General features: G+C 40.7%; 1 protein-coding gene across 4 annotated transcripts in view; it reads right to left on the bottom strand.

Annotated features, from left to right (window-relative positions):
- LOC109866907 (myocyte-specific enhancer factor 2A) overlaps positions 1 to 15,029 on the bottom strand; it is a 96,826-nt gene extending 81,797 nt beyond the window's left edge. Inside the window, exons 1-2 of one of the 4 annotated variants that reach the window (XM_020455807.2) lie at positions 14,785 to 15,029; positions 8,588 to 8,735 (exon numbers count right to left, since the gene is read on the bottom strand). The gene's annotated coding sequence lies outside the window, so the exon portion shown is untranslated. Of the gene's footprint in view, positions 1 to 8,587; positions 8,736 to 11,378; positions 11,628 to 14,784 lie in introns of those variants that run through there. The other 3 variants (XM_031802065.1, XM_020455808.2, XM_020455806.2) reach the window with 3 other exon arrangements.
- Positions 15,030 to 26,878: the final 11,849 nt, after the last annotated feature.

Genomic DNA, 26,878 nt, shown 5'->3' with positions numbered 1-26,878 from the left:
AACTGGGATATTTTCTGCTTCCAGGAATTGCGTACAGATCCTTGCGACATGGAGCCATGGATTATCATGCTGTAAAATGAGGGGAGGGTGGCAGATGAATGGCACAACAATGGGCCTCAGGATCTTGTCACGGTATATCTGTGCATTCCGTAGCTTACACCTGCCCATACCATAACCCCACCGCCACCATGGGGCGCTCTGTTCACAACGTTGGCATCAGCAAACCGCTCGTCATACACTCTGTCTGCCATCTGCCTGGTACATTTGAAATCGGGATTCATCGGTGAATAGCACACTTCTCCAGCATGCCAGTGGCAATCGAAGGTAAGCATTTGCCAATTCAGTTAGAAAGCCAAACTGCAGTCAGGTTAAAACCCTGGTGAGAACAATGAGCACGTAGATGAGCTTCCCTGAGACGGTTTCTGACCATTTGTGCAGAAATTCTTAGGTTATGCAAACCCACAGTTTCATCAGCTGTCTGGGTGGCTGGTCTCAGACGATCCTGCAGGTGAAGAAGCCGAATGTGGAGGTCCTGGGATGCTGTGGTTACACGTGGTCTGCGGTTGTGAGGCTGGTTGGACGTACTGCCAAATTCTCTAAAACGAAGTTGGAGGCAGCTTATGGTCGAGAAAATAACATGTAAATAGTCCGGTGGCAGCAGTCTTATGGCTTGGGGGTAGAAGCTGTTGAGGAGACTTTTGGCCCTAGACTTGGCGCTCTGGTACCACTTTCCGTGCCCCTGAACTCTCGTGTATTTTCTGCAATATGAAATGATATGGGCAGCGACCATGTAACGCTTTTAAAACATACAGAAGTGCGCTGGTATCAAGGGGCATAAGTATTGACACGTTTTTTTTTATTGAAAAACTTGCTTAAAGTTTTCTTTACTGACAATAATTTTCACTTGTCTGACCGCTTGCATGATGACGAGTTTCTCACACGACTGGCCTATCTAGGTGACGTTTTCTGAATCTTGGATTACAGGGACTCTCCGCAACTATATTCAATGTGCGGGATAAAATTGAGGCTATGATTAAGAAGTTGGAGCTCTTCTCTGTCTGCATTAACAAGGACAACACACAGGTCTTTCCATCATTGTATGATTTTTTGTGTGCAAAAGAACTCAAGCTTAAGGACAATGTCAAATGTGAAGCACCTGTGTGAGTTGGGTGCGCAATTACGCAGGTACTTTCCCGAAACAGATGACACAAACAACTGGATTCGTTATCCCTTTCATGCCCTGCCTCCAGTCCACTTACCGATACAGGAACAAGAGAGCCTCATCGAAATTGCAACAAGCGGTTCTGTGAAAATTGAATTGAATCAGAAGCCACTGACAGATTTCTGGATTGGACTGTGCTCAGAGTACCCTGTCTTTGCAAATCGCACTGTTAAGACACTGATGCGCTTTGCAACCACACACCTACAGTTGAAGTCGGAAGTTTACATACACCTTAGCCAAATACATTTAAACTCAGTTTTTCACAATTCCTGACATTTAATCCTAGTAAAAATCCCCTGTTTTAGGTCAGTTAGGATCACCACTTTATTTTAAGAATGTGAAATGTCAGAATAAATAGAATGATTTATTCAAACTTTTATTTATTTCATCACATTCCCAGTGGGTCAAAAGTTGACATACACTCAATTAGTATTTGGTAGTATTGCCTTTAAATTGTTTAACTTGGGTCAAAAGTTTCAGGTAGCCTTCTACAAGCTTCCCAAAATAAGTTGGGTGAATTTTGGCCCATTCCTGCTGACAGAGCTGGTGTAACTGAGTCAGGTTTGTAGGCCTCCTTGCTTGCACATGCTTTTTCAGTTCTGCCCACAAATGTTCAATAGGATTGAAGTCGGGGCTTTGTGATGGCCACTCCAATACCTTGACTTTGTTGTCCTTAAGCCATTTTGCCACAACTTTGGAAGTATGCTTGGGGTCATTGTCCATTTGGAAGACACATTTGCGACCAAGCTTTAACTTCCTGACTGATGTCATCAGATGTTGCTTCAATATATCCACATAATTGTCCATCCTTATGAAGCCATCTATTTTGTGAAGTGCACCAGTCCCTCCTGCAGCAAAGCACCCCTGACAACATGATGCTGTAATCCCCGTTCTTCATGATTGGGATGGTGTTCCCTCGACTTGCAAGCCTCCCCCTATCTCCTCCAAACATAACGATGGTCATTATGGCCAAACAGTTCTATTTTTGTTTCATCAGACCAGATTCCAAGAACACAGGATGAGATGTTACTATCCTTTGTGCAAGCACTTCCAAGAGTTCATGAACAGTGAGCCTGGTGAAATTTGGGGAGCGCATCGTCAGTAGTGTACCTTTGGTTCCTAGGGTGTTTCGGCCTTTCACACTATACACCCTCCCCAAAGGCGGCCAGCGACAGGGTGATCAATCCTACGCTTGCGTCCCATTCCCAATTAGTCATAGGAGTTAGTCAGAGGACATTTCTCCAAAAAGTATGATCTTTGTCCCCACGTGCAGTTGTAAACTATCGTCTGTCTTTTTTATGGCGGTTTTGGAGCAGTGGCTTCTTCCTTGCTGAGTGGCAGTTCAGGTTATGTCAATATAGGACTTGTTTTACTGTGGATATAGATACTTTTGTACCTGTTTCCTCCAGCATCTTCACAAGGTCCTTTGCTGTTGTTCTGGGATTGATTTGCACTTCTCGCACCAAAGTATGTTAATCTCTAGGAGACAGAATGCGTCTCCTTCCTGAGCGGTACGATGGCTACGTAATCCCATGGTTTTTTAAACTTGCATACTATTGTTTGTACAGATGAATGTGGTACCTTCAGGCGTTTGGAAATTGCTCCCAATGATGAACCAGACTTGTGAAATAAAATGGGTTTTAATGACTCCAACCTAAGTGTATGTAAGCTTCTGACTTCAACTGTATGTGAGAGTGGATTCTCAGCCCTCACTAGCATGAAAACTAAATACTGGCACAGACTGTGTGTGGAAAATGATTTAAGACTGAGACTCTCTCCAATACAACCCAACATTGTGTGCATCCTTTCAAGCACACCCTTTTCATTAACCTGTGGTGAGTTATTCACAATGTTCGATTAACAAATAAAGTTTAATATGTAAGATGGCTAACTAAAGAGCAAAATTATTGATTTTTATATTATTGTTTGTATCCTGGTCCTATAAGAGCTCTTTGTCACTTCCCACGAGCCGGGTTGTGACAAAAACTCACACTCATTCTTATGTTTAACAAATGTATTTATTGTATTGTGTGTGTGGCCGGCTCACAATGATGGCAAAAAACATAATTTGAGAGTGTGCAGCTGGAGGTTGAAAGTTTGAAGGGGTACAGAACTATAAAAAGTTTGGAAACCACTGTTCTAATATAACTTGGGTTACGCAAGTAACCCTAATTTTTGATAACATATCAATAGTGACACAAATATTATAGAATGAGAGACCAGACATCTCACAGCTTCAGTGTGACTCTGGTCAAAGCCATCATCTCTACTCCACCTAGCAGAAGCTTTCACAGATTAACCCCAGAAGCCACACTGCAGCTAGAGAAGCATGCATCTACAACTTCTGTCTTTTCACTTTATATCTGCTGTCAGTCCTCAGTATTTTTCTAAATTGTACCTCTATTTAACTAGGCAAGTCAGTTAAGAACATATTCTTATTTTCAATGACGGCCTTGGAACAGTGAACAGGTTAACCACCTGTTCAGGGGCAGAAGGACATATATGTACCTTGTCAGCTCAGGGGTTTGAACTTGCAGCCTTCCGATTGCTAGTCCACCGCTCTAACCACTAGGCTACCCTGCAGCCCCATTATAACTCAAGTCAAGTCACTTGACTTGGGACTGGTGAATAGATTAAACTTAATTTTGTGGTTCTTGTCCTACTCCAATTAAGTACCATAATAGTACACCTGAAAGTTAAGTGTGTCACATATGGCCAGTAATTTCTTTCTATGACACAATGTCAGTTTAGCCCTCTGGTTTGTGTATCATGTGTACCATAGTGGCACTGCATTGGCTTGACTTTCATCTGTAGATAGCCTGTCAAAAAACACTCATAAATAAATACGTCTAAAGATAGGAGTGCACTGTTGATCCAACATGACTCAACACGAAAACAGCTCTAGTCTATTTCACATTGGCCATTTCACATAAGCCATTCCAACACAATGCTTTGTAGAAGCGAAGCTCGTAGATTTACTGTACATGGGGAATCAAAATATGGCCTGTGTCAATTTGGCTTTGGAGAAGAAGTTATTTATGCTACTGCTGAGACTTTAAAAGGGCAAACTGATGGAAAATTATGAAATTAAGCTAATATGAGCGCTCTTATCAGAGGTGGGATTTTCTGTCATCAGAATAGAATGCTTTGAAAAACCAGCCTACAGGAGACCTCAAATGGCAACAGTCCAAATCAATACAGTATAGAGAGACACATGGATCAGAATGTACTTAAAACTCTCAAATATATCATTGTGATGATTAATAGCTTTAAAAGGGTAAGGTTATTATAAAACCTTAACTCAACTTACACTATGCAAACTTTCTCTAGTGTTTACTTAAAAAATACAAATATACATTCAAAGTTGACTTGCACTCTTAACCCTGTGTGGGCCACTTATACAGGGGAGGGGGAGAAAGAGACAGGGATGATAGTTGTGAAAGAGGATTAACTGCAGATTGAGGCTGCCACTTTGGTTTAGGATCTTACTGCTGATTCTCCAGTATGGCCAGAGAAAGCTGAGGGGTAAGGACACCTCCGTCTGACTGAGGGCTAGCAGGGGAAGGGCAAAGAAGACAGGAAGAGGCTGTCGATCCTTAAGCCGCTCTTCCCTGCTCAGCAGCACATGTGCTGAGTGGGCCGTATGGGGCTGCTTACTACCAGAGGTCACAGCCAAGGGCAGGACAGTTGAAAGGTCACTGTTAGCTGCTCCCTTAGACAAACAGTACGTTAGTGAGTGGTTCATTAGTGTGTCTGCGTTAGAAACAGAGTTTCTGGCCATCAGAGGTTTATAAGCCACTGTAGTTCAGGATATTGATATCTAGGTCAGAATGATAGGGGGCTAATTGTCAACAGAGTTGCCTTGCTGATATACTACAGTGACATAATAGGCAGATGTGATAAGAAAATATAGGCCTATAGGAAATAATGGTGTTTTTTCATTTGCTTTTCCAAGTACACATTAATCCTGGGTCGCACCACTGTACATTATTAGTATATACAGTTGAAGTCAGAAGTTTACATACACCTTAGTCAATTACATTTAAAGTCAGTCTTTCACAATTCCTGACATTTAATTCTAGTAGAAATTCCGTCTTAGGTCAGGTAGGATCACCACTTTATTTTAAGAATGTGAAATGTCCGAATAATAGTTGAGAGAATTATCTATTTCAGCTTTTATTTCTTTCATCACATTCCCAGTGGGTCAGAAGTTTACATACACTCAATTAGTATTTGGTAGCATTGCCTTTCATTTGTTTAACTTGGGTCAAATGTTTGCGACCAAGCTTTAACTTCCTAACTGATGTCGTCAGATGTTGCTTCATTATATCCACATAATTGTCCATCCTCATGATGCCATCTATTTTGTGAAGTGCACCAGTCCCTCCTGCAGCAAAGCACCCCCGACAACATGATTCTGTAACCCCTGTTCTTCATGGTTGGGATGGTGTTTTTTTACTTACAAGCCTCCCCATTTCTCCTCCAAACATAACGATGGTCATTATGGCCAAACAGTTCTATTTTTGTTTCATCAGACCAGAGGACATTTCTCCAAAAAGTATGATCTTTGTCCCGACATGCAGTTGCAAACCATAGTCTGTCTTTTTTATGGCGGTTTTGGAGCAGTGGCTTCTTCCTTGCTGAGTGGCCTTTCAGGTTATGTCAATATAGGACTCGTTTTACTGTGGATATAGATACTTTTGTACCTGTTTCCTCCAGCATCTTCACAAGGTCCTTTGCTGTTGTACTGGGATTGATTTGCACTTCTCGCACCAAAGTACGTTCATCTCTAGGAGACAGAACACGTCATCTTCCTGAGCGGTACAACGGCTGCGTAATCCCATGGTTGTTTAAACTTGCATACCATTGTTTGTACAGATGAATGTGGTACCTTCAGGCGTTTGGAAATTGCTCCAAAGGATGAACCAGACTTGTGGAGGTCTACAATTTTTTTGTCTGATGTCTCATCATTTTATGGACATTTCCAGGCTGTTTAAAGGCACAGTCAACTTAGTGTATGTGCAGTGAATTATAAGTGAAATAATCTGTCTGTAAACAATTGTTGAAAAAATGTATTGTGTCATGCACAATGTAGATGTCCTAACCGACTTGCCAAAACTATAGTTTGTTAACAAGAAATGTGTGGAGTGGTTGAAAAACAAGTTTTAATGACTCCAACCTAAGTGTATGTAAACTTCCGACTTCAACTGTAAATGTATATATTTATATATGAGTATATATACAGTACCAGACAAAAAAACATGTCAATTGGGTTGAGGTCGGGTGATTGTGGAGGCCAGGTGAAGAAGAAGAGTGATGGAGTGCTGCATCAGATGACCTGGCCTCCACAATCACCCGACCTCAACCCAATTGAGATGGTTTGGGATGAGTTGGACTGCAGAGTGAAGGAAAAGCAGCCAACAAGTACTCAGCATATGTGGGACCTCATTCAAGACTGTTGGAAAAACATTTCAGGTGAAGTTGGTTGAGAGAATTTCAAGAGTGTGTAAAGCTGTCATCAAGGCAAAGGGTGGCTACTTTGAAGAATCTCAAATATATTTTTATTTTTTATTTTTTTTAATGGTTACTACATGATTCCATATGTGTTATTTCATCGTTTTGATGTCTTCACTATTATTCTACAATGTAGGAAAAAATATATAGAAAAACCCTTGAATGAGTAGGTGTGTCCAACATTTTGACCGTTACTGTGTGTTTATGTGTGTGTATACACATATGAGCCTTTTCTTTAAAAATATATGAATTCTGCATAATAAGTGTTTGAATATGATTTGATAAATATTATAATTACATTAACTTGAAAACCACACTGCCATGTAGGAAAGTAAGCCATATTTATGAAGTGTATATGTGGTATACTAGCCTGTGCCAGGGCTGGTCCCTGATCCCCAGGCTAAAGGTTTGGAATTCATCATCACAGCACGTTAAGGGCCTGCCTAATAAAGTTATAACTGTGCTGCATTAAAACATGATAGACAGTTTGATTTGGCACACTCCACAGAAACGTATTTGCACAATAACACAGACTCAGTTTTGTGAGATTGAAGGAGAGAAAAAAACTAACCAAGGAGCAAATATTTTGATACACATTTTCAATTATGATTTTGTATGTTTGTCAAACATGTCACTGGCTGGCATCCTGGGGTAACTAACGCATTTAGCATCAAAGGTGAGGCTCTGTGGCCTGGTGGTGAGACAGGAGGCAGCCAGGGGTTTCTGGGTTTGGAGCTCAGCTCTCTGTTGGGTCGGATTGTGGGGTTGGGTAACCCTGCTAGGACACTGCGCATTCCTCTGGGTTACACAGCTATTCATGGTTTGGTCATTCTGGGATAGAAGAACTTCATTTATACCCTTTTATTTATTAAAGGTACTTAGAAGACTTTCCTTTAGAACTGAGAGTCTAGTGAATACACAAGCAAAATATGGCCTAAAACATTATCTGCAGGGCTCAAGATTCTGCATCCTGCCTCCAGGTCTCACGGGAGAATGCTGGAATCTCCAGTTCGATGATGGAGCACCAAAAAACAATGAATCATGTTGCAGAGAGCATGCGCAAAGAGCTTTATAACAAAAAAAATGAAGCAAAGTGGACATAGAGAACAAGAGTAGTTTCTCCCCGTTGTTGAACTGAGAAATATCTTTAACGTAATAGCCAAAGTGCCCTCACACCTAACATTGAGAAGAAGAGAGGACTTGCTACATAAGGTCACAGTCACAATAGGGAATAATGAGAGAGAAACAGTGAAACAACTACTAATATACACACATACTTTGATGAAAAAAAGTTCATATCATGACCTTTGCAGATACTTTTTTTTGTCTCGAGGTTGTGAAATACACAACCTTTCTTCTTTGCTTGTCTTCTTTGTTATTTTATCAATCTATCTAAAGAAGATGAAAATAGCTCATCATGTTAGCTACTGGTTCTTTTTAACAAACATTTAGCTAGTCTTGTAGAACTCTCAAACAAAGGCTATGTAATTTGCTATAAATCTGTGCCTGTGAGCCAGCTGCAGTTGACACAGTTCAACTCTCCAGTGTACTGTAGGGGAAGTGCTGTGCCTACAGTACACTGATGTAACATGGTGAACACTACAAAATCCATGTATAGCTAAAACTCTCATGTAACCAGATGGTCTTAATGATTTCCCCCCAACGTATATAAAGAGATTAACCAAAAGGACCAAATAAAACATCAAATCAAATCAAATTTTCAAATCATCATGAAACATGAATGGAGATACATGTCAATTACAATCAAAAGTAAGTATATCAAACATAAATAAACAGCAGAGTAAATAAACAGGTAAACAAGAAAGAGGGGGAAAAGAACATGTGGCTCACCCAACTATGAAAGCAGTGATAACCTCTTTATCGGACCAAGAATATCCAGCTCCTGTCTGTCTGTCTGTCTGTCTCTTCTTTTAGCCTTCAATGCTTCCCTCACTCGCGTTAAGCTTCCTGCAGATTTCTCCTCCTTGGGAAAAATGTCCTGGGAGGGGGAGAGGAGAGAAAGTGTTTTGCTCAGTGATTCAGAGGCATGGTGTCAACGGCAGCATTCTTTTTCTGACAACCAGCATTAATTGCAGATCAGACTCGCCCACACACTCCACATTTCTCCTGTGTCTCCTGGAAGGAGCTGAGATCAGACTGTGATATTCTGGTGCTATGAAGAGGAGTGTTGTGGGAGACCCTCCAGGCCCACACTTATCGCACCAATCACCACCTCAGAACTTATCCCTTTTACCTGGGTCAACTTTCTCCACTCAAACCAAAGGCTGTATTTACGCATCTATCACTTTATAAAGAGACATTTAGGCCTATACACACCCATGATGTAATGTGGTAAAAGTCAAATTAATTTGACCTGGTAAAGGTCAAATTCATTTGATAACTTGCTCTACTGCACCCTGACATAACACTAGAGCGTAAAAATGCAGCTCATGTTGCAGTAGACTATTACAGACAAGTAATGGGTGGTTATGGGTGATATGGGTGATTGCAGTAGCATATTGCTTGTTCTTAAATAAGTTTACTCTACTTCAACACAACACTTTTCTGTAAGATGGGTGGAAGCTGTCTGACTTGCTATATGTAACTCATCCACACCCTAGACATAAGAGGTCACATGAAGTGCATCAGGAGCAACAGGGCCTCATTATTGGTTAAGCCTTGGGCGTCTCAGAACCTAACAACGGCGGATTGGAGGGTGCTTTGCTCTGCTGCATTAATAGTCACTATCGGTCTGCTGGGGAAGTAATGTAAATGCAATGGGGGGGGGGGGGGGGGCTCCTCCAGAGGGGACCAAAATAGATACTCAATAAAAATACACACAGATATGCCTTTATATTGCTGCCAAGACGGCTGTCCCTGAAAAACTTTGCTATTTTCATTTAGTGCCAAGCCAGGAATACCTCATGGTTGGGGAGACCATAGGGAACGTTAGACATTTATCAGTCAGTCTCGGCCAAACACACTCTTTACCTTCATCTGGATTTATAAACAATGGGGTTAAGTGAAGACGCCATAAATGTTTGTCCTTAAGCTGACTGAGACAGTTAATTATCTACTACACTAAGGTTTATTATTTTACTTTCTCAGTTTGTGAGTTTACAAAACAATATGTTTCATTAACAAGTTCAAAATGCACAATTGGTACAAACAAAAAAATCTCAATTTACACTGACAGGTGCAATATGGCATGTGGACTTAACAAATATGTTAAATGAGCAGAGTGTAATTTATTATAATGTTGAACGTTCACTTACTGGTAACTATTTATGGTCATTTTCAATGGCAGATAAATTATCAAAACAAATCAATGCCTCCTTCCTACCTGTTAAAAATCTGTCAGGAGAGCAGACACACATGTTGAGGTCATTCTCCTAACTATTCCCCATGACCTGACTGCCTCCCATCAAGCTTGTAATTAGATATTAAAACCTACAAACAGGTGCAGGGACTAATTCCATTGTGGAGTGTTGCTGTATAATTTAGTTTATTCTTCACTTAGAGGAAGCTTAATTCAGCCAGGAGTGAGTGACAAAACCTACATTCAGATTACGTGTATCGGCATGTCCTACACAAAATAGATTTTCACCTTAATCGTGCAATCAATATCAGGAGAGTAGAGAAACAATGGTGGAAAACATACATTTCTCCACGGCAGAGGTGGAAATGCAAAGTGCCTGACCAGAACCATATACATTTCAGGACTTCAATACAAAGCATATTACTAATAAACTGACACTTTCAACATGGATACTCTTTGGTTATAACAATGTCATTGCATGCTTAGGCTACTATTTGGTATTGTGTCACCTATTAAAATAAGAAAATCTACAGGTCCACAACCAAGAAAATGCATTCGAGTTTACAGTGACAGCAAGAAGCCTATGGAATGGATATAGGCAATATCCTTACTTTTAATCGCACAATCTTTAGTGGTTCAGACATCTAAATCAGCTGGCCATTATAGTGTACGTCATGAAATTATAGTATGCACAGAAAATTATAATGGATTTCAAAGCAATCCATGTATTCAAAAGTCGTTTAATAGCATGTAGACTATAGTGATGATGTGATGGCATTTATGTGAATGTAAAATACATGTATAATGTCGGTAATACAAAACAAAGTTAAATTGAATTAGCAATGGTATGCCTCCCGTTGTATGAGAAGTCCCCGACACTGACTGTCAAATGATATTGCGCGCTCTATGATAGCTTATTGTAGGCACTGTAACTTAGTTTCAGTAAAGTCATAGCCATTAGTAATTCAAGACGATTGATAAAAAGCTATTATTCTAAAAAATATCCTTAAAATGACAGACTCCGAAAAAGTTTATCAAATTAACCGTGAACTATCAAATTAAAAAAGATAAAGATAGCGGAACTCTTCACTTAGTCGATTGGGTCAATAAGTACAAAGACGCACGTTCATACGATCGATATGAATATTAAATAACTGTAGCCTTTTCATAGGCATACAAATAAAAATGTTTTTATCCAGCATAGACACAGAAACTGACATAATATAATAGCGCTACAGTATGGGATGGCTTTTCACTCTACGTCTCCCTCTTGCGCTTTCTCTCTCACACGAGTGCAATATTGTTGCTATTTTTATTACTCACCTTGTCTCTCAAGTCCCTCGCTGTATATAGATACTCTATATCAGAGCCTCCAATGGATACCGTGTGCGTGGAACATTAACGTAATTTCAGTCACATTTACACACAACTGCTATTTTAGGGAGCAGCCAAACTCAGTAGAGCCAGTTTCTTGTCAGTGAGACTCCTCCCCTTATCTGACGAACACCAGACGAGTTAGAAATCAACCTCCTCCCGCTCATGTCTATCGTTACAAAAACTATACCCAAACTTGTTTAACTTTCATCGTAGGCTACCTATATACCTCGATAAATGTGACTTTTACAGTGAAATAGAGTGTGCGCGAAGGCATGATATAGGCTATCTGATGACATGATTAGTAAGATGTGCTCTATGTTACTCAAGTAGGCCGAGCCTATGTGTGCTATTTACAGTTTGGTAAACTTTATATGGTTTGTATCAAATTTACAATGATAATAACATAGTAATTGCATTCTTGCTACATGATAATTGGAAGTGTTGGTGTCAACATTGCACCCCTGCCCTTTTGTATTCCAGTGTCAAGTTTTAAATCTGCTACATCTGTGTCTTGAGGAAAGTAAGTTAGTGAGACATAGGAAGTGTAATACAGCCTACAACAATGTAGGCTATCTTACATTGTAAGTGATTGACAGTGTAAATGTGGCAGCAACTATACTCAAATTCATTCAAATGACGATATAAATTGAAATCTCAGCAATAAAATAAAATGTAAAAAATTATTCTAATTATGATTGTTGGCTTCTTTCACTTCACTCCCTACGATTGACGTCATATGTCTCAAAGACAACAGCAACTCGGGAACATTGATTTTGAAAGGACATGTTTCTGATCCAATTGAAATACTCAGCGGCTGGTCAGTAAACCAATTACAGAAGGGAGGTGGGATCTGAATAGCTGGCATGTGGCAAAGTCACGTGTAAGTGCAGGATCTGAGGAAGAGGAGTGGTGCGGGGCTCACATTGTTTTTACCAGGATTTAAAGGAACAGGTGCATGTGGAAATAAAGTAACGCTATTGTAACTTGACAATTTGTGATGAGATTTAGCATTTGCACCTTACCAGAATGGGTTTAGGAAACACCTATAAAATAAATAAATGATCTGGCACTATTTTCATCAATGTGCACAGTCTGCACACACTGTTATGAGCTGGTTAATACTATCATCAGTTTCATAAGCCATTATGAATTATTCAATGTTTATAAAACCTTTATACATGATTACAAGTTACAAATAATTACGTTCTTATATATTAGAAAGTTAGGATATTCATAGTTTATATATTTAGTATAGTTTATTGAAGACTATTCATGAATGTTATAAAGTGTTACCCATGAGGTTAAAAAATAACATTTGGATGTTTGGATGTCCATTGCTATAACTCATTAGATGAACAACCCTCAATGTATTTGGGGTATCAAATTCTTGCTCTTCTTTAAAATGACTGTATACAGGAATCAGGAAAATACAGGCCTTATGTCAGACTAGTGTGTGTGTTAGGAGCACAAGTGAGCAGCACCAAGTGACTGCATGGAAACAGGGTGTGTACACTACACAGTAGACCTGCCTCTACAGACACAGAGTTACATCCCAGGCATGTTCGATCTCCAAAATCCAGCAACTGTGTCACAGTAATGAATCCTTCAAATTAAGCTCTCCTTAATCCCACATTAGATTGTTCCTATGGCTGTACTATCATTGATTTTAGTGGGTTTATTAATCCGTTTCTGTAGCTCCACTTTGGTCCTGACAAAGCAGAAGCCACCTGCAAAAATAGTCCTGCCATGGCGAGGCATATTCTGTAGATCTGTTTCACAAACACTTGTGAGCCCCGGTCCACTGAAAACCTCCCCTTGTACCCTTGACAACCTCCCCATATAACCCTGAAAACCTCCCCATATACCCCTGATAACCATCCCATATAACCATGAAAATCTCCCCATACCTGAAAACCTCCCCATATACAGTACCCATGAAAACCTACCTATATACCCCTGTCAACCTCCCCATGTACCACTGAAAACCTTCCCATGTACCCCTGTCAACCTCCCCATGTACCCCTGTCAACCTCCCCATGTACCCCTGAAAACCTTCCCATGTACCCCTGTCAACCTCCCCATGTACCCCTGTCAACCTCCCCATGTACCCCTGTCAACCTCCCCATGTACCCCTGTCAACCTCCCCATGTACCCCTGTCAACCTCCCCATGTACCCCTGAAAACCTTCCCATGTACCCCTGTCAACCTCCCCATGTACCCCTGTCAACCTCCCCATGTACCCCTGAAAACCTTCCCATGTACCCCTGAAAACCTCACCATATACACAGTTACTGGTGATATTAATGAAGAAAACGTGTATTGCTCCACGGCCCCAGCTTGATAAGAAAGCATATAGAACTGTTGGCAGATCATTTTTGTTAATTTCTTTACCATAAGCCGCCTCCAACGTAATTTTAGAGAATTTGGCAGTACTTTCAACCAGCCTCACAACCGCAGACCAGGACCAGCCCAGGACCTCCACATCCATCTTCTTCATCTGCGGAATTGTCTGAGACCAGCCACCCAGACAGCTGATGAAACTGAGGAGTATTTCTGTCTGTAATAAAGCCTTTTAGTGGAGAAATTCTGATTGGCTGGGCCTGGCTTCCAGTGGGTGGGTATGGCTTCCAAGTGGGTGGGCCTATGACCTCCCAGGCCCACCCATGGCTGTGCCCCTGCCCAGTCATGTGAAATCCATAGATTAGGACCTGATGAATTTATTTGAATTGACTGATTTCATTATTTGAACTGTAACTCTGTACAATCGTTAACATTTATGCATGTTGTGTTCATATTTTTGTTCAGCATAATTTACTAAGTTTGTGGAAGTGGATTTGTATATTTTTGTATGTACTCTATAAGAGTGTGTTTATGCTATAACATGCTATAGACTTTCACAGTGTGTTCATGCAATAACATGTCACAACAATTGATTTAACTATGCATATCACCAATTTCAAATCGTTTTTTCTTTCATTCTATAAATATCATCAACCAGGTTATAAATCCTTAACACATCAACTAAGATTTTCATCATTGTGTGATGTCACAGTTCAGCAGTTCAACACATGATTAAGGCATAACAATAAATATAACTATCTTATGATCACCATGTTTGTTTGTGAATTAAAGAGATTCAGGGGAATGACCTCTCAGTAGAAAGAGCTGTTGCTCACCCATCATTGCTTTCATCACCTACTAAATAGTACTGTTGAGTCCACATCAATGCTCCTTGCCTGGGTAACACTTCTCATATCCAACCTTCCTCTTCCATAAGTCAAGACAAAGATGCCACTCATGACACCCCCCAACCTTTGTGTAACACAAAGGCCTATGTCACTGCGTGTCTCACCTGTTTGAGTTGTTGCACAAATGCCTTCACAGAACCTGCTGTAAAGGGTCTTCAGGTTTTTTCCTGCAAGGATTCACTTTCTATATCTCATGTTTCCTCTCTTTATCTTTCGGTCTCTCTTCTTTGTATCACTCGTTCTCTCTTTTGTACTTCAAAGCCAGACCAGCTGGCTTTGGATGCTTTCCTTCTTGCCCCTGAGAGGCCTGACTTCACACCCTCTGCTCCTCCTGTCCCTTGGTCTTTCTGCCGGGAGGGAGTGGGGCGACAGCAATTTGAAGGGTAGGACCCCAGATGGACGCAGACATGCCAGGCATGCGTTGTTTGACAGGGATTGGCTCAGGGGCTCTCTGGACCAGCCGCAGCTGTCAGTCATGGGCACAGAAGGTGTTAGGAGGTTTTCCTCATTGTGTTATTGTGATTCATATACACTGAGTGTACAACATATTGCTCTTTCAATGGCATAGACTGACCAGGTGAATTCAGGTGAAAGCTATGATCCCTTATTGATGTCACCTGTTAAATCCACTTCAATCAGTGTCGATGAAGGGGAGGAGACATGTTAAAGGATTCTTAAGCCTTGAGATAATTGAGACATGGATCGTGTACGTGCCATTCAGAGGGTGAATGGGCAAGACAAATTATTTAATTGCCTTTGAACTGGGTATGGTACAGTAGTACGTGCAGGCACACAGTTTGTGTGTGTAAAGACCTGCAACCCTGCTGGATTTTTCACCCTCAACGATTTCCTGTGTGTATCAATAATGGACCACCAGCCACAGGACATCCAGCCATCTTGACACAACTGTGGGAAGCATTTGAGTCAATATGGGCCAGCAAACCCGTGGAACGCCTTCGACACCTTCTAGTCCATGCCTCCAACAAATTGAGTCTGTTCTGTTCTCAAAAGGGAGTGCAACTCAATATTAGGAAAGTGTTCTTAATGTTTTTTACACTCAAACGGGCAAACATCATGACTTATCAAGTAAAAATGACTTTTCCTGATAAAAAGTGGCTCTAGTGTATTCATGAGCTGATGATTAAACGCTATTTGGTCAATAAAATGACCCATAAACATGATTTACAGTACTTTTAATGTAAGGTTCAGGAAAGAGATCCTTCATCTCTACCTCACGGCAGTAGACGCAACACCTTTCAACTCAGTCGGTTCTTCCACAGGAAGCATATTATCATGAAGTATGAAAAAAGTCTGTTAACAAAGTAAATTTTCTATTAAAAAAAATGGATATGCATGAATTATGTATTAATATCAAATCATATATTTGGCATGAATATTAAGTCGCAATAACACAAAAGATAACAACTGGTTCCATCAGAGCTCTGATGGGAGACAGCTGGCATTTCCAACTTTGCACCAGACCCCACAAATAGCTCCAGAGACTTTCCTTCCAATTAAAAAATGGATTGAAGAAAATACCCCTCAGACAGTACATTCGAGTCCAGTTTGATCTGGTATATGATATTGAAGAAAGAAATAGATGTTTACTTTGTAAATTAGGACACCACAAAGTTCCCTGTGTCACACATTTTTCAGAGACCTTGGTCTGGCCATGCAGCTCTGAAATAACACTTATCTGAGGCTCATTAAAACAGCCCCTCTAAAAAGCCCTCAGCGCCCCTCTCCAATCCCATCTCTGCTTTTTCAATGGGGGCACTCTCCAAATCCAGTCATGGGGCAGAGACAGTCAACAAACCACATACAATACACTGTCTTGAAACTTGATTTGAAATCATTTTGACAGAATTTGTTTTGAAAGCAACTGTAAGAACTTGTATACAGTAATGTCTGAATGTAACAATACACTAATATAGAACTCCCCCCAAAATGTATTAAAGCTTGTTAAAGATATGACTTGAATTCATAGTAAGAATAATCATTAACACATTTACATTCCTACTGCATGTAATTGGCTGCAAAAATATTATTTCACAAAACATAGAAAGGAAGTCTACAGTTTATTTCTAAAGGAATAAAGCAGTAAGTAAGTTGAATGTTAGATAACCCTGTCGAACATCTAAAAATACCCAATGTCTCACAGTCTGGATGAGTTCTCTCATTACCAACTGTAATTAACACTAACCAAGCCCAGCGTAGAGCAGCACACAACTGTTAATGTAGAGGTATGACATGTGTAATGAGAACGACTCATTACGATATGTAATCTTAGGGAGAGGAACGAGATGTAGCACATAGCTAGGGGAATACACAACCACAACACACGGGTCAGGCTGAACAAGATCTATAACCATGTGGGTTGGCCAAGAGACATGTCACTCATGAATTAAAAAGTCTCACCTTCCATGGGCGAAAATACAAGTCCCACCTTCATACCGAGTCCAAAATACATCCCTATCCGAAACCCCTAGGTTCCACCTGGTCCTCTGGTAGCCTAGACAGAGGTTCCACCATATTGCTTACACCCATCCAATTCTGTCAGATCCATGAAAACAGTTTAGGGGTGAGGGTTAGGGTCATGTATCGTAGTTGAAGAGTCACAAGCTACTCTGTAAAATTGGTGAATATCCTCAGGGCAGAGGAGAACACAAAAGGGAGCACAGTAAATGAGTACGATCCATCTTTGAAGACAAAGCACAGGTATTTCTACATGTTATACAGTTGAAGTCGGAAGTTTACATACACTTAGGTTGGAGTCATTAAAACAAATTTTTTCAACCACTCCACAAATTTATTTTAAACAAACTATAGTTTTGGCAAGTCGGTTAGGACATCTACTTTGTGTATGACACAAGTAATTTTTCCAACAATGGTTTACAGACAGATTATTTAACTTATAATTCACTGTATCACAATTCCAGTGGGTCAGAAGTTTATATACACTAAGTTGACTGGGCCTTTAAACAGCTTGGAAATGTCCATAAAATGATGTCATGGCTTTAGAAGCTTCTGATAGGCTAATTGACATCTTTGAGTCAATCGGAGGTGTACCTGTGGATGTATTTCAAGGCCTAACTTCAAACGCGGTGCCTCTTTGCTTGACATCATGAGAAAATCAAAAGAAATCAGCCAAGACCTCAGACAAAACATTGTAGACCTCCACAAGTCTGGTTCATCCTTGGGAGCAATTTCCAAACACCTGAAGGTACCACGTTCATCTGTACAAACAATAGTACGCAAGTATAAACACCATGGGACCACGCAGCCGTCATACCGCTCAGGAAGGAGACACGTTCTGTCTCCTAGAGATTAACGTACTTTGGTGCGAAAAGTGCAAATCAATCCCAGTAGAACAGCAAAGGACCTTGTGAAGATGCTGGAGGAAACAGGTACAAAAGTATCTATATCCACAGTAAAACAAGTCCAATATCGACATAACCTGAAAGGCCGCTCAGCAAGGAAGAAGCCACTGCTCCAAAACCGCCATAAAAAAAAGACAGACTAAGGTTTGCAACTGCACATGGGGACAAAGATCGTACTTTTTGGAGAAATGTCCTCTGGTCTGATTAAATAAAAATAGAACTGTTTGGCCATAATGACCATCGTCATGTTTGGAGGAAAAAGGGGGAGGCTTGTAAGCCGAAGAACACCATCCCAACCGTGATGCACGGGGGGGCAGCATCATGTTGTGGGGATGCTTTGCTGCAGGAGGAACTGGTGCACTTCACAAAATAGATGGCATCATGACGAAGGAAAATTATGTGGATATATTGAAGCAACATCTCAAGATAACAGACAGGAAGTTAAGGCTTGGACGCAAATGGGTCTTCCAAATGGACAACTTTGGAAGTATGCTTGATACTTCCAAAGTTGTGGCAAAATGGCTTAAGGACAACAAAGTCAAGGTATTGGAGTGGCCATCACAAAGACCTGACTTCAATCCTATAGAAAATATGTGGGCAGAACTGAAAAAGCACGTGCGAGCAAGGAGGCCTATAAACCTGACTCAATTACACCAGCTCTGTCAGGAGGAATGGGCCAAAATTCACCCAACATATTGTGGGAAGCTTGTGGAAGGCTACCCAAAACTTTTGGCCCAAGTTAAACAATTTAAAGGCAATGCTACCAAATACTAATTGAGTGTATGTGAATTTCTGACCCACTGGGAAGGAGATGAAAGAAATCAAATCTGAAATAAATCATTCTCTCTACTATTATTCTGACATTTCACACTCTTAAAATAAAGTGGTGATCCTAACTGACCTAAGACAGGGAATTTTTACTCTGATTAAATGTCAGGAATTGTGAAAAACTGAGTATAAATGTATTTGGCTAAGGTATATGTAAACTTCCGACTTCAACTGTATATACTGTATATCATGCATGTTTTTTCTAGTGGAGTAACTTTGACAATATACATAGAGGTAGGTTATTGTAATTAGTACCTGCATCTGTGCTCTTCTTAGGAGTGACTGAGGTGGCATGTAAAGCACGTTGTTTTAATGAGTAGATGATCTCCCCTGGGGATTTCTAAACCCTTGGGCTTTGGTTTTCTAGCCCATACTGCTTTGTTCTTCACACTGCTCAGTGCTTCTGAACTCCGCAGGGTGGAGGAGCACAAAACAGCTTATTGTCTGTTTGTTTTGGCTAGACCCTTTCTCGGGGAGAAGTACAGAATTCCCAGCAACAATATGAGCTCCTTAATTATCTTAAATATTCAGACTAAGGCTTCATTTATAAAATGTGCCAGCCCTCGTACTGAGCTCATAAAAAATTTAACAAGGTCAGAAATGAAACTCCTCTTCCCATTTTTCATTTTGTCCATAATTTCAAGTATCATTTCATTTATCACTTAAGATGACTACCAAATAAATCACTCTGGCATTTTGTTGTCAGGTAACATTAGCAGTATCTCTACAATAAACACAGATCAAAATTCGGAATAATGTGATGTTGTACTCTGACCAAACAAGAGGTCCTACCCATTATATGAAACCATTAGAGACATATTTTTGTAATATCTTATGTATGTGCAGTATGATTCACTAGTTAATTGTTGGCTATAATTTATGAATGACAATTGAAAGAAACCATCTGTAATTGTTTGAAAAATACTTGAGATCAATCAAAATACATTGTTATGCAATGGTTTTGTGAATACTAGTCGTACCTAAAATGAAAGTGTTGGGTTTTGACTGATATTTTGAAAGCAGTGGTATTATTTGTCAGGTAAGCCACCATAGGATAAACAGTAAGCTGTATTATTGAGTGACAGTTCAGTGCTGTTAGAATGGCCTTCACTTAATCATACGTTACACCTAACATTGAACTGTGTAAAAATGCCGTGAGAGTCGATATTATCTCGCACCTCACCTTTGTCTAGTTTAAAAACCCCAATGCAGATAGCCCATTTGGACAACCTAATCAATGCTGCAAAAACTGAACATAAATCACAGATATAAAAAGCTTGTCTGGAACAAGATTCTTGTTGTCAGTTATCTATTCCCAATATGCATCTCCAGAGAAAGGGAAGATAGATGATTAAATAAAAAGTCAATTTATACTACCCGTTAACTCATTAAAGATGGCACTGAAAGAACATTCTTTTTGAGTCTCATCTTGTTATTGTATACTCAATTTCACAATTATTTTAATATACAAGGAATCAGTTGCAAGTCAAATATATTGAAAGCCGAGAAGGAACCATTTCTGCATGAATTTAGTCATTCAAAGGAAGGTGCCATGACATTATTGAAAGTGAGATGCACCTCACAGTTAATATCATCCCAGACACAACCCTTTTTACTCTTGCATTGTGCCAACTGAGCCTAAAGCAGCTAAATCTTCTCCAGATGTTGGGGCCCCTAAAGCGTACTGCTGTACTAAGACTGCCACACAGACCAGGACAATGCAACTGATATGTGATACTGTATAAAATATCTGAGAAAGTATTATCAGAAAGTATGGATTTGATAAAGAGTATCAAAGCTTAATGTCTAAACTTATAATTATGCACATATGATAAAAACGTAATGAATGTTATCTAATCATGCCATGTTCATAAAAAGACTGACATTACTGTCTACCCAATCATTAGTGTTGCTTTTGTTGTGAGTCATTTCAAACAATTAATCTGTTCCAGTCCTTTCACATCTAACATCTAAGACCAGTTTTCACTTGAATTATCTCGCACAATCTGTTCACCTGCCACTGATTGTGTGGCACCCAGAATAAACAGCCTGCTTTGTCCTACATTTTCTGGGATAGATTCATAGTAGAATAGAGCATTGTCCACAAAACAGGTGCATATGTTTTTTTAAATTAGGGTATTGTGATGTTATTTTACAGGAAAATAGCTGTAACATTCTAACTGCAGTACACTGCGTACTGCATTTCTATGTAATACCTTGCATTTGTTCAATTTGAATAATGACTAGAATATCAAGTTTACATTTCTTCACTGTATACACTAAACGTTTGTTCCATTAACCCACTCTAACATAAAATGGTTGCCATAAAATGTAAGGTACACAATTTCAACTAAGCATTATGACTTCTAGCAGGCACAGACTATCCAATTCTAATCCATGAAAGATAATTTGGTATTCATGTCTTACAAATGTGCAAAAGATCCTTAGCTAAATAACTTTGGCAAGAGCATTCGAACAAATTGCAAGCACATCCTCCACCATAAAATGCCAGTGAAATGATCCAGCAATGCCAGGCTTTGTCTCTGGAATTCTATAGAAAACCTATAATCTAAGCTTTCCTGTGTTTTTCTTCATGGATTTGGTTTTTCCCCTTATTTGACAATTTTCTCAAAGGTAAACAGGAGACAGACACAGGGGACTCGTGCAGTTTTCCTACAACAGGTAATAAACGTGCATGTCAGGCCTGAGCGTCACAAATGAAACATGCTTTGTTTAGCAATGATTTATAGCTCTGATGCCTGGGCGCACTTGGCTGTGACTAGCTGAGGGTTTGATAGTGGTGAAAGAGCAGTTGGAAGAGGTTGGAGGGGGGGGGGCAGTGTCAGATTTGTCTTACAGGAAGACTGATCTGTACCTGCTCTGAGGATGCTCACTACAACACACAGCACTGTCATTAATCACATGGAGCCTCAGAGTGCTGTGAGCGTTGTCTTCCCCTGCTTTCCTCTGTGTTGCATGATGCCAGGAGGCTGGGGAAACCAAGTCTCACCAAGCCCTTCACAGCAGCTCCAGGCCATTAACAGACTTCGACTGAGCTTCCTTAGACACAGAGACCACTGGGACATACACAGTGCATAGTACTGTACTACCCGTGTAAAAGCAGGCAGATGTAGGGAGAGTCCCTAACTCTATTCCAGCTCTCAGGCCGTCTCTCTATAACTACAGCATGAAAATCAGTCAACATTTGTCAAGCTCTTGGATACCTGGAAAAAGTATAATTAAGCAATAAGGCCCGATGAGGTGTGGTAAATGGCCAATATACCATGGCATAGGACTGTTCTTATGCACAACACAACACGGAGTGCCTGGATACAGCCCTTAGTCGTGGTATATTGGTCATATATCACAACCCCCTTATTGCTATTATAAACTGTTTACCAACGTAATTATAACAGTACAAATACATGTTTTGTCATACCCGTGGTACACCACAGCTTTCAGCCAATCAGCATTCAGGGCTCGAAGCAAACAGTTTATAAGAATAAATCATCTGTGATTCAATCCAATCAAAACTGGGCCTTCTAAACATGTTTCATTTTGCTGTCTGGTACAGAGGGGCTTCCTCACTGTATTGTTGTGACAAAGCACTGAGTCTCTCTGTTTCATATCCATCCTACATCCGAAAAGGTTTCCTGGATACACCAGATTTAGATTGTTCACTAGCATTGCAAAGGAAGAGCTAAGTCTACAGGCGCCTCAAATTACAAACCAAATATGATTGGCTGCCGATACTCTACTTTTATCAGTTCGCAAGTCCCGGAATCCAGAACTGAATTTACAGTGCAGTATCCTGGCAGAACTCAGCGGGTTAAACTGCTCCCAGATTTATTCCGTTGTATCTGCTGTTGCAAGGGTGTCCTTGAAGCTGACATTGTACATACAGGAGGCAGCCAGTGTTTGACTTTGTTTAGGGATACTTCAGGATTTGGGCAATGAAGCCTTCTACTTCCCCATGAATCAGATGAACTCGTGGATACCATTTGTATGCCTCTGCGTGCTGTTTGAAGAAAGGTACTAACTAGCGTTAGTGTAATTGTTAATTAACATTAACTCAATGACTGAAGGTCTATGGTAACAGCTAGCATGCTAGTAGATACCATAGACCTCCAGTAATTGCGTTAACGCTAGTTAGCATTGGTTAGCGAAACTACCTCTAACTCCCTTCATAATGGAAGTAGATAAAAGCCTTGATTGCCAAAACCCCTAAATATCCCTTTCATTCCCTTTCCAGCCAAGTTCAGGGACCATTGTAATCTGGATAAGCCTACCTTCAGTATTGATAGGCATGTACTGTATTTGAACAATCAGGTGACCAAACAATCAAATAGTGGCACTCAAGAGTGTTGGTTTAAAAGAAAGTTGATATGTATATCAGATAAAAATGGTCTGGGCTTGTTACAGCGTCCTCCCTTATATAATCTGAGATCTCTATGTAGTGATGCCACTTATAGTTATATGTAACAATGTCATTGTATGGTCTTAAAAAGAAAGAATGGTTGCAATACTGACAAAAATAGGCTCTGAGATTGCGATGGTTACCCAAGGCCTAGATCTATTGTATCCAGCAGCCTTCGTTCATCACAACCCGATGTTCCAGTTGGGAGAAGGCGATTGTTCCTGTTCCCAGCTCCAGAACAGTGATGGCAGACATAGACGTGAGGCAGCATAGAAAGGTTTTAAAAAGGGAAGAGGACTGTGGAAAGCAAGACCAATGAAAGGGAATAAACTAATGTGTGTGCAGGAAGGAAGGCTAAGACAATGACAGGAAGCTCATAGAGCTAGCAGGTAACAGCTAGCCCAGACTGTAATAGCATTAGCCTAAAATCCAATATCAAACAGATCCAGTCTTTTACTGTGTATTCAGAATGCAGCCATCAAGTCTAAACACTACTTGATCAGTCGCCATAGAATTCTATGATATCGTCAACATTTTAATATCAAAATATGTTTTCCTGGCGAAGATTTCGATTTCAATTGATCATGCACCATGAGTGTTTAATCACAGCTAATAAACAGTTCATCTTTGGATGTAATAGTAGTAGCTCAGGAAGAGGAATAACGATCTGTCAGAATAGAACGTCAGCATACAAAGGCATTCTTTCAGTGTGGAGGGCCAGATATGTGAAGTCTACAATTCCATACACCGTTTAACATTTATTTCATTCAGTACACCATCGTGGTTTGTTTATCTAAACATCCAGAGCAAACCGTTTTAATGTGTGCCTAAGCAAATATTTGCAGCACTATATCAAATTCCCGCCACAAAATTAAGGATATCAGGGAGGCCAAATGTTAGAGCCGTGTACTGCTCCACACAGAGATGGACCTATCGCAGGAGCAGCTAAAGTGTTTGCCCACGGAGAGCTGTGCCGTCTCCGGGCTAATAGATCACACTGTGCCTTCCTTATTAAGAGCTTTTAAAAATCTGGCTTTCACTAACACCCATCCCCCCCCCTTTATTCACAGGCAGGTAGGCAGGAAGTAAATTTTTACACTACTCTGCCTTAATTCCCACTAGTATCCCCAAATAGATTGGAAGAGTACATTTTCTGCGATAGATAAAAAGACAAATATTTGAGGGGAAGTATGGAGAAGTCATGGTTCAGCTCAATGAGCTCAGGACAGAAGTGGTCCAAACTGATAACCCTCTCTCTCTGTATGCGTCTTTGGCCCTGTGCTTTCCATCCCCTCTCCCTGAGTATCTGTAATAAGAAGAGAGGGATCAGACACGTACTGTAGGGAAGAAACACGATTGGTGCAGACTGCTTGGAGAGAGACAGGGCTGAGGTCTCCGCATCCACAAACACAATAACCCCTCATCTTTAGGGAATGTCATGCTTTTACGTGATTAAATTTTACATCATAAAAGCATTTATATTGAGCCGAATATATTCGTATTTACTACAAATGCTACTTAGAATTCAGAGAGCGCAAACCAACGGACAATCATTTTTTCTCCCTGAAACCTCAAATTTTCCTTAATTCAGTAGCCATGCAATCAATGACAAGCTCTATTTTGACCGCCATGGAGGGAACGTAGAGGATATTTCATTCATTCTGCTCACACGACAGTGACTTATTTTACTCAGTGGCATAGCACAGTTTCACAGTCTGAGCAAGGCCCCCCATAATATTGCCATGTGGTATAGAGAAAATGTTCTGTAAAATGTTCTCATTTTCTGTAATTCTAACTATTTTGTCATGGCTTATGACATGTTCATATGCTATCTGGGGAGGAGGGCGACCTCTAGGGGTTGGGGTCCCCCACACTCCATGCCCCCCCACCCCGCTTTAGCAGTTAGAGATTACAGATCAAACATGAAATGTTTCAGTCAATGATTAGCATTTGAACCACTATGACCATAGAGAGCCCTTATTTTCTATGGTAGAGTAGGTCAGGACATGACTGGGGGTTAGTCTAGTTTATTATTTCTATGTGGGGTTCTAGTTTTGTTTTTCTATGTTGGTGATTTTGTATGATTCCCAATTAGAGGCAGCTGGTAATCGTTGTCTCTAATTGGGGATCGTATTTAAGTAGCATTTTTTCCACCTGTGTTTTATGTGATATTGTTTTGAGTTAGTGCACGAGGCACCTCAGTAGTCATGATTCATTGTTAGTTTATTGTTTATTTGTTTTTGTCTTTGCTAAGTTTCACTTTATCATTCAATTATGTGGAACTCAACATCCGCTGCGCCTTGGTCCGATATTTATTCAAGCGAACGTGACACACTAACTCACGAATGAATTGATTATCAATGGCTACAGACTAACCCATAGAAAATGGTTGCATTTTGCACATTTCCTGCAGTGATGTATATATTGGGTGTAGCCCAATGACATTACTTCAATCACTAAAATAGAAGTCCCAGTTTTATGACAGCCTGCTGGGAATTCCCCACCATTTCCCATGCTCTTGACCTCCCACCTCCCATTGTATGAACGAGTAAGGGGTTTGAGGCCAGAGGAGCCAGAGGAGCCAGGAGCCAGCCCAATGCCCCAGCCAGGCTGACAGATTGTCCTTCCATGGCCTCTGCTTCTCCTCCTGCACTGCGGACCCATTGTTCTGCCCGCTCAAGCCCCACCACAGGACACACCTCACCATTGTGTCTGACAGACCTGCAACCTGATACCATGGCAGCAGGCGCCTGCCTCCCTCCAGTGGACGAGTGATGCGGAGTGTGTGTGCGTGTGTGCGTGTGTGTGGTGATGTGCATGCGCTGTAGAGCTGAGGGAGCTGGGTGATTGAATAAGGATATATGAGTTTATGCATCGGTTGGGGGTAGAGCTCACTATCAACAATACTAATGTGGAAAGAGATGACGAGGGGGGTGTTAAATAAGATGCATGGAGACATTGGTATCATCTGAGGGATGTTAATTTATTGTGTGATTGGATCCTCGCTAGATTCGGATAGGGGAGATATACTGGGGTTTACATTAACTCCCTACCAGCACACTTTGGGGGATGGATCTGTAGACAAACCATTATTACCAGTGGACCAGATCAGGGGCATCAGGGACCAGCCCTACAGTACACTGTGAGAAGGTGCAAGCCTACACAAGCCCACATCTGGGAACACTGACACTGCTCTCTCTGTTGCAACAGCACCAGGACTGCAGTTCTCTCACACTGCCACTGAGATCAACCCAAGAGGAGTAATAGTAAAGACACAACCCAAAAGCCTGTGTACAGTAAGTACATCAAAGCAAAGCCCTAACTGTGGGTGGCTCCATGTGCGTTTCACAGAGGAATAGTCCTCTTTTTATATAACACACACAGATGATTAAAGAGTTCAGCACTGCTGGGGGACTAATGACTCCACTGGGTTGGAAGGGAGCTTAAGAGAGAGGAGTCTAGGAGAATAGATGGTTCCCTGGAGAGTAGTCACAGAAATGGGGGTACACTTTAAAATATACGAATGTATTCATCAACAAGCAGCATTCCTGGTTGTGTCTGCAGGTGGCAGAG

The sequence above is a fragment of the Oncorhynchus kisutch genome, linkage group LG22 (genome assembly GCF_002021735.2).
Source record: "Oncorhynchus kisutch isolate 150728-3 linkage group LG22, Okis_V2, whole genome shotgun sequence".
Classification (NCBI taxonomy): domain Eukaryota; kingdom Metazoa; phylum Chordata; class Actinopteri; order Salmoniformes; family Salmonidae; genus Oncorhynchus; species Oncorhynchus kisutch.
Note: the sequence above shows the minus strand (reverse complement) of the source record. Positions and strands in the feature narration are given on the sequence as shown.